Source organism: Oratosquilla oratoria, chromosome 44 (genome assembly GCF_046742065.1).
Source record: "Oratosquilla oratoria isolate Oo_2021 chromosome 44, ASM4674206v1, whole genome shotgun sequence".
In the NCBI taxonomy this organism is placed as follows: domain Eukaryota; kingdom Metazoa; phylum Arthropoda; class Malacostraca; order Stomatopoda; family Squillidae; genus Oratosquilla; species Oratosquilla oratoria.
Genome location: NC_134820.1, coordinates 23,585,474 through 23,592,804, shown reverse-complemented (window position 1 = coordinate 23,592,804; position 7,331 = coordinate 23,585,474).

Genomic DNA, 7,331 nt, shown 5'->3' with positions numbered 1-7,331 from the left:
ATCTGCCTCTGTGTGTGTGTGTGTGTGTGTGTGTGTGTGTGTGTGTGTGTGTGTGTGTGTGTGTGTGTGTGTGTGTGTGTGTGTGTGTGTGTGTGTGATTCAACATGGTCTTTGGATCATGTGTTGGACTCGTGATCGACAACTATTTCCATCGCTGAAGAGAGCTCAGAGTTCATATATGACCGATCTGTGGGTAATGCTATGACCTTACACGCACACACACACACTCAACTCCCCGCCCACGAGAGTTGGAGTGGCGACTCGCAGTGCAGCGATACTGAAATTATTTCAGCCCTGGTCGGGATTCGAACCCCGACCACCGTAGTGGCAGCCGGGAGCTCTACCACCGCGCCATCGAGTCTTGTGGGGTGCGTGTGTGTGTGTGTGTGTGTGTGTGTGTGTGTGTGTGTGTGTGTGTGTGTGTGTGTGTGTGTGTGTGTGTGTGTGTGTGTGTGTGTGTGTGTGTGTGTGTGTGTGTGTGTGTGTGTGTGTGTGTGTGTGTGTGTGTGTGTGTGTGTGTGTGTGTTCTGGTATTTCTAGTAACCTTTCACCTTTTAAACATAAAGCCAATTCAACAATACTATAAGGATTCGTTCCAACTTTGAACACGCGACAGCATGTTAAAAAAATCTAGATACAGAAAAGAAAAGTATTTACTTATTATAATCTTTTTTCCAGTGCTAGAGATTACATTCAGTACAGATTCCGCCTCAGACCTGAAGCCAAATCTTCGAAAATGTGCCAATACCTACGATCATTAGAGTAAACCTGAAGCACATTTCTGAAGGAGGATGGATTTCGACCACTGCCTGAATATTATGGACTCGCAATACACAGAATAAATTGGAACGAACCTCACCCGATCTACGATTTAATCCTATTGACCTCCTGATGCTCAAATCACAAAGGACCTCCAAAATGAAGGACGCACGTGAACGGCTTTATGTTCTTTTGTTCAAACACATGAAAGGACGTCGTTGATGAGACCCTGAATTTCTTGAACTGGCGACGTGGTCATCGGTCGTTAGGCTGGAGTCCACGAGAGCCTCAGTACGAACTCGCAAAACAGCATTCGATTTTGAACGAAATGTCGTTGGAACGAGTATCTTTTATCATCTTAAGGGGCTCTCATGTAATCATTACCTTACTTACGTTGTTGGTTGGCAGACCGGACGGCCCTTGACCGCTTTCACTATGCCTCTCCAGATGGTTCTATCCTCTGTCAATTCTTTCCAGTCCTCTCTTGGTGCCACTCTCTCCACGTCCTTCTTTACTCCATCCATCCATCTGTACCTGGGTCTCCCTAATGGTCGTCTGCCCTCTACTCCTCCTTCCATCACCTTCCATTAATCATTACCTTGGAAGTGGTAATTGCATTGCCCCAGCACTTTCCTAATGAACAACTTTAACCTTCATTGTGCTTTCAGTGTCAAATAAAGATCCAGAATATCTCAGGATATTCATGAACATAACAGGATTAATATAATTGAAAATACCTGAGATAGTGCCAGTGTGTATGTATATATATATATATATATATATATATATATATATGTGTGTGTGTGTGTGTGTGTGTGTGTGTGTGTGTGTGTGTCTGTGTGTGTGTGTATGTGTGTGTGTACACGAGGGAGGCTCCAAAAGAATGTCTTCTTTTGTTTTATTCTGCATAAAGAGATCCGAGGGAATTGTTCATGGTATTGCTATGATGACTAAACCTTTGCGTTCATAACCTGAATTATGTATCTCTCTGCTGCAGATATTGACGGTGTGACAGTCTAATAAAGTTACCCCTGTCATTTATGTGCTTCAGAAGCAGAAATGCGTCAATGAATTCCTCCACTCAGAAATGGAACGAATCGACATTCACCGGCGCTTGGTGAACGTTCGCGGAGCCGAAGCAGTTAATGTCAGCGCGATTAGAAGATGGGCTCGTCGATTCCGGAGTGGCGACAGAGACGTGAGTAATAAATCGCGCTCCGGATGGCCATACACAGACCCTTGCTTATAGATGGCCAAAAGTGCATTGAAGAGGAGGGTGATTACGTTGGAAAATAAATTCTGAAGCAAAGATGTCCGCTCGTGTTAATGGTGCCACTCCCGTCTTAGTAGCTTTTCAACTTTTTGAGTTACGAGTAAAAAAAAATAGGAGGCAATTCTTTTTAGAACATCTCTAGTATGTATATATACAGTACACATATATAATGCAGAAAGATCACTAAAAACAACACGTGATCCACAAATTTTACTGGTAACCACTAAGGAAATCGGAAGAAAACAGTAATTCCCAAGCGCTTTCGTGTAATTACACGAAAGCGCTTGGGAATTATTGTTTTCTTCCGATTTCCTCCTTAGTGGTTAACGGTAATACATATATATCAATATCTACATACATATAGATATATATATAAATATATACATACATATATATATATATATATATATATATATATATATATATAACATTTCTTAGACTAGTCTTCTGTTAATGCTGGCATTCTTTGCATATGTCATCTTGTTATTGACACTCAGTTTTTTTTGTGAGTCCCGTGCTCACTTGGCTAAATTATTTCCGTAGTTTTGTGAAAATTCCTTTCATGGTGTTTCCAGTATTGTTTATGGAATTCAATTTTAAAGTAGTGAATTCTGCAACGAGCATATGCCGCTCCCTCCTGCCATGTACAGAGTTAGGTTTCTTCCTTCCTTCCTTCCTTCCTTCCTTCCTTCCTTCTTTTTCTTCCTTCCTTCCTTCCTTCCTTCCTTCTTTTTCATCCTTCCTTCCTTCCTTCTTTTTCATCCTTCCTTCCTTCCTTCCTTCTTTTTCATCCTTCCTTCCTTCCTTCCTTCTTTTTCTTCCTTACTTCCTTCCTTCCTTTTCTTCTTTCCTTTCTTCCTTCCTGCCCTTATTCTTGTAAGGTCCTCTGAAAGCGGATGCAGACGATAGTTCGTTATTGAGTTGAAAAAAGAGCACCAGCTATATTCTTCTCAATTTTATCTAGTTTCCTTTTTGCAGCTGAACTCCACAGGTAGTAAAAATTCAAGTTTAATTTGCAAAGCCATTTCAGTATGTCTTTCACTTTAGTTGGAATGCCTTTGAGTGTTGGTTTGTGTTTATTGCGTCGGAGCATTTACGAGAAGTGTGCACGTTGCACTGATAAGGATTTTTATTTTCATATTCATAGTTCAAAGTTCATGGTTCCTGAATTCCCTCATTCCATTGCACACTTTGTCCTGCTGTGACTTTCACTTGCTGAAAATCATCACTCCTCTTTCTGTCTCTTCTCCACTTGACGTTTTTTCTTTTGTTTTTATTCATTGTCCCACAATGCATTCTTTCTCCCAGTTTCATATTGCGCGCATAATTTCCGGTTTCTCCTCGTCTCGGTCCTTCAACATTGAATATGAGACCATCACGTCGAACTAGGAGCAAATCACCAGTATTTTTTCAATGTGTTTCCTTATCTCTACATTTTCTCGTTATCATCTAATGAAGCTCAAACTTGTCACTTATAAATCTCCTTTCTTTCTCACTTTTTATTCATTTATCTTTTTCATTGGCATCAGTCTACTGACGTTTAAACTAGTAATTACTCCTCTTTTTCTTACTTCTTTTTTCATTCGTTCGTTTTGAAATCACTCTTTTTATTCCATCTTTCCTTCTCAAATAAGTTCCTCTTTGATATTAACTCCTTGAGCTCTTCCTCCTCTAAGATGCATCTCTTCGTGTATCATATTATCCGCCCTATCAATTATTCCGAAGACCAATTTGGTGGCCCTTTGTTACGAATTTACAAGCCCTTAAGTGTCACAAATATCTACGTATATTTTGTCACATTCTCCCTCTTAACAGGTTGATATTTTTCTATGCAATTTCTTCCTTTAGATTTTCGAATTTCCTTTTCCTTTCTCGATCTCTGTATCCTGTCGACATTGAGTTTCCACTCTCCATTCAAACCTCAAGCACGGGTTTCTCCTGGGCGAACTATGCATTACCTCCCAGGTTCGTTTATCTTTCATAAAACTGCCCCCGTCCCCCACACCCACTCCTAGTCTCCAGCCCACAGCCTTAAGAATTGTCACCCTAGCCTTCGACAGGGTGACAAATCTTCATGTAGGCTATCCTAGGGTGACAATTCTTCATGTGGGCCATCCTGGGTTTACGATTCTTGTTGTATAAGTTGATAACAATAAGCATAACCCTCATTCAACCTAACCTAACCTAACCTAACCTAACATAACAGAACCAAACCTAACCTAACCTAAACTAACCCTAACCTAACGTAATCATTATTCCACTGTTGATATTCGGCGTACTGGGGTGACAATTCTTCAGGTGGGATGTCATGTGGTGACGATTCTTCATGTGGGCGTTCTGGGGTGACAATTCTTCATGTGACCCGGAAAATCACTTTCCACGCTACAACCTCATTTGACTGAGCTTTCCTCCATGGTCAGCTACTAGCCCCTGCCAGCTCCGTTTTCTTTTGTCTTTCTACACCACCGCCTCCTTATCCCTCCCCGATGTCCCCAACTTCCAGACCCGACTCTTTCTTCATTCTTTTCTTGTTTATTCTCTTCAAGTACGAACTAGACTGCACATATCCTTCGCCCTACTTCCACCAGCAATGGTCGTCCTTTTGATTCCCTCTTATTTTCATTTTTTTGTTTTGTTTTACGCAACTCTCTCGAAATCTTCCCAACTTCTCTCTTTCCTCTCCCAACCCCTGTTCTTCCTCATCCCAACACCTAACTCCCGGTCCTATCTTTCGATCTCACCGTTTCCCGGATTCACCCATCCTCTTCCTCCTACTCTATCCCATCCTCTCTACCTGTAAATATGGAAACCATCAAACCTATAAGCAGACTAGCAATCTCCCCCTGTCTCCACAAACTATTCCCATTCATTAACTCACCCACCTCCTAGATCCTATCATTTGCCTCCCTCATCTCCCATTCTCTCTCATTAATTTGTTTTGTTTTCATGTATAGATGTACGTAGTATATACAGACGCACAAGAACGTCCATTGCGTTCACTGCACCACTCTCTCTCTCTCTCTCTCTCTCTCTCTCTCTCTCTCTCTCTCTCTCTCTCTCTCTCTCTCTCTCTCTCTCTCTCTCTCTCTCTCTCTCTCTCTTGCGAGAGCGAGCCAAAGGATATTATGATGATGTCAACAAAACAACAGGTCAAGATCAGGCAGCCTGACCTCGATATGAAGTCGGAATGGTAAACACTGCACAAACATTCTTTCGAGTGTACAAATCATAGAGAGACAAAGGCAAGAACAAGGATCTTGTCCTTGTCCAAAGGGAGCTAAAGTGTATTCATAGGGGTCATTGGATCCCACTAGCTGGGTAAATGTGAGTAAAGCTCCCATGTACAAACCTTTCGATTGCTGCAGTCGTCACAACCCAATTAGCGCTAAACATTTTTGTTTACCCTCAATAGCTACACCCAGTCCAAACAAGATCTCTGCAATGTCAGGCCTGCAACACAAAAAGGAATTATCCAATCCTCTCCCAAATATATCTTTACGTGCTATTCTCCTTTCCCCTTTACCTTTCCTGACTTGTCCCTTGTATTCCAGTCCCCAAATATATAAAAATGGAAGTAAACAATACTTTGGCCTTGAAGGGATCTCCCCCCTCTCCCCCACCTTCTGCATTTATTTTTCCTATCCACCACATTCTCAGCCTCCTTTCTTGTTTGTACTGCGGGCAGCATCCTTGCGAAATATCTAACCGTTTGGCGAACCTCAGTATAACAATATCTTTAGCTGGAAACCTGTACTTCCTGTATATACAGTGGGATAAGGACATCAGTACGTTATCAAAACTTTAGAATATAAAAGGTCTCCATTAGAAAATAAAAATATCACAAACGTTTAGAATCCTTATTTTCTTAATCTTCCTGTATACGCTTTTGAGTTCATACGCAAAGACTCCGAAAGAGACTGAGTGTTGTTAGGTGGAAGACCTCGTGGCGTCTCAACGTGACATCTCTAGCTGAAGCCATTGTCAGGTGCCATCGACCGTCTGCGCCTAAGTACGGAACAACTGCGACAGGAGGTCTTGGGTGCTTTGGGCGTTCCTGTCGATGTGCCTATGCATGACCATGGTTGTGTTATGGTTGATGGTAACGTCATCAGCTATAACTTAGGTTTGGAGTTCGTCAAACGCGTTCTGCAGAGTAGACACAACATTTGGTTCGCCATTGTCGATGGCAAAACCGATCGTAGTTATTAACGTACTTCCGTCTAAACCCTGTAGATCTGTGTCTCAATAACAAAGATGAGGAAATCGAGGGGGCCAGTACTGGCTTCCTGGAATACACTGTAGAAGTACTTCGGCGATCGGGGGCAGCCCTCAGAACATCCTGACGGAATTTACTTAGGAAGCCAGTTATACTCACGAGCCAAGACGCCCATGCAATCCCGGGCCAATTGCCTTCTTTTGTGACTGACTAGGCCACGGTAGACTTGACCGAACGCTTTCGTGAATTTAATGAAAAATTGAGCTTTTGATACATCACGCTTGTCAAGGTTCCCGTAGATGCAAAATACTAGGACTAGGGTATTAGCTCTGGAGACCAGTCTGTTCAGCCTTTGAGAGGTGCTTCCAGATTTGGGGATGAGAATGACGCCAACAGACTTCCAACTGATAGGCCACCCCTCTGGACAAGTGCGGCATTGATAATGCGGCATACAAGTGCGGAGATGTCTAAGTAGGATTTTTCATAAAGCCTAATCGGGAAGTCTATGGACGATTCTGAGTTTGTTGTCTCACGGCGACTTGGATTGCTTGCTGTTAGTCAAGAGGAGAGTAAGATGGAATGAAACTTACGAGGAAGACTAAACCAAGAGGTGGTCGATACAAAGAATCGAGGAGGTGATTTTGTGTTCGTTTGTGGCTATTGTATCTCAAGGCGTTCTGCTGCTCCAGATGACTTAGCTTGGTCGGGGAGTGAGTCTTCTTTGCAGTCTCTACTCGGAATGCCCCGTCTGTTCAAAATGTTTCCGACTTCACCTCCCAGGGAGATCCTTTGGGCAGCTTCCCCTAAACTCGTGAATACCGTCCATCCTCATCATCCGACTCTGCCAGGAGATTCCCTCTATCCATAGCACCACATGGGAGGCAAGTTCGAAGCAAAAGAGTTACCCACTTCCTTTTGCACTCCATATCCTTACCACCCCACTGCCTTACCTGCTGCGATATGAATATGCGTTTCTGTGTTTATGTGTGTATGTATGTGTGTATACACACACACACACACACAGAAACACCACCGAATGAGCAACAGGTGGAGGTGACAGAGGCGCCTTCTGCTCCGTGTGGT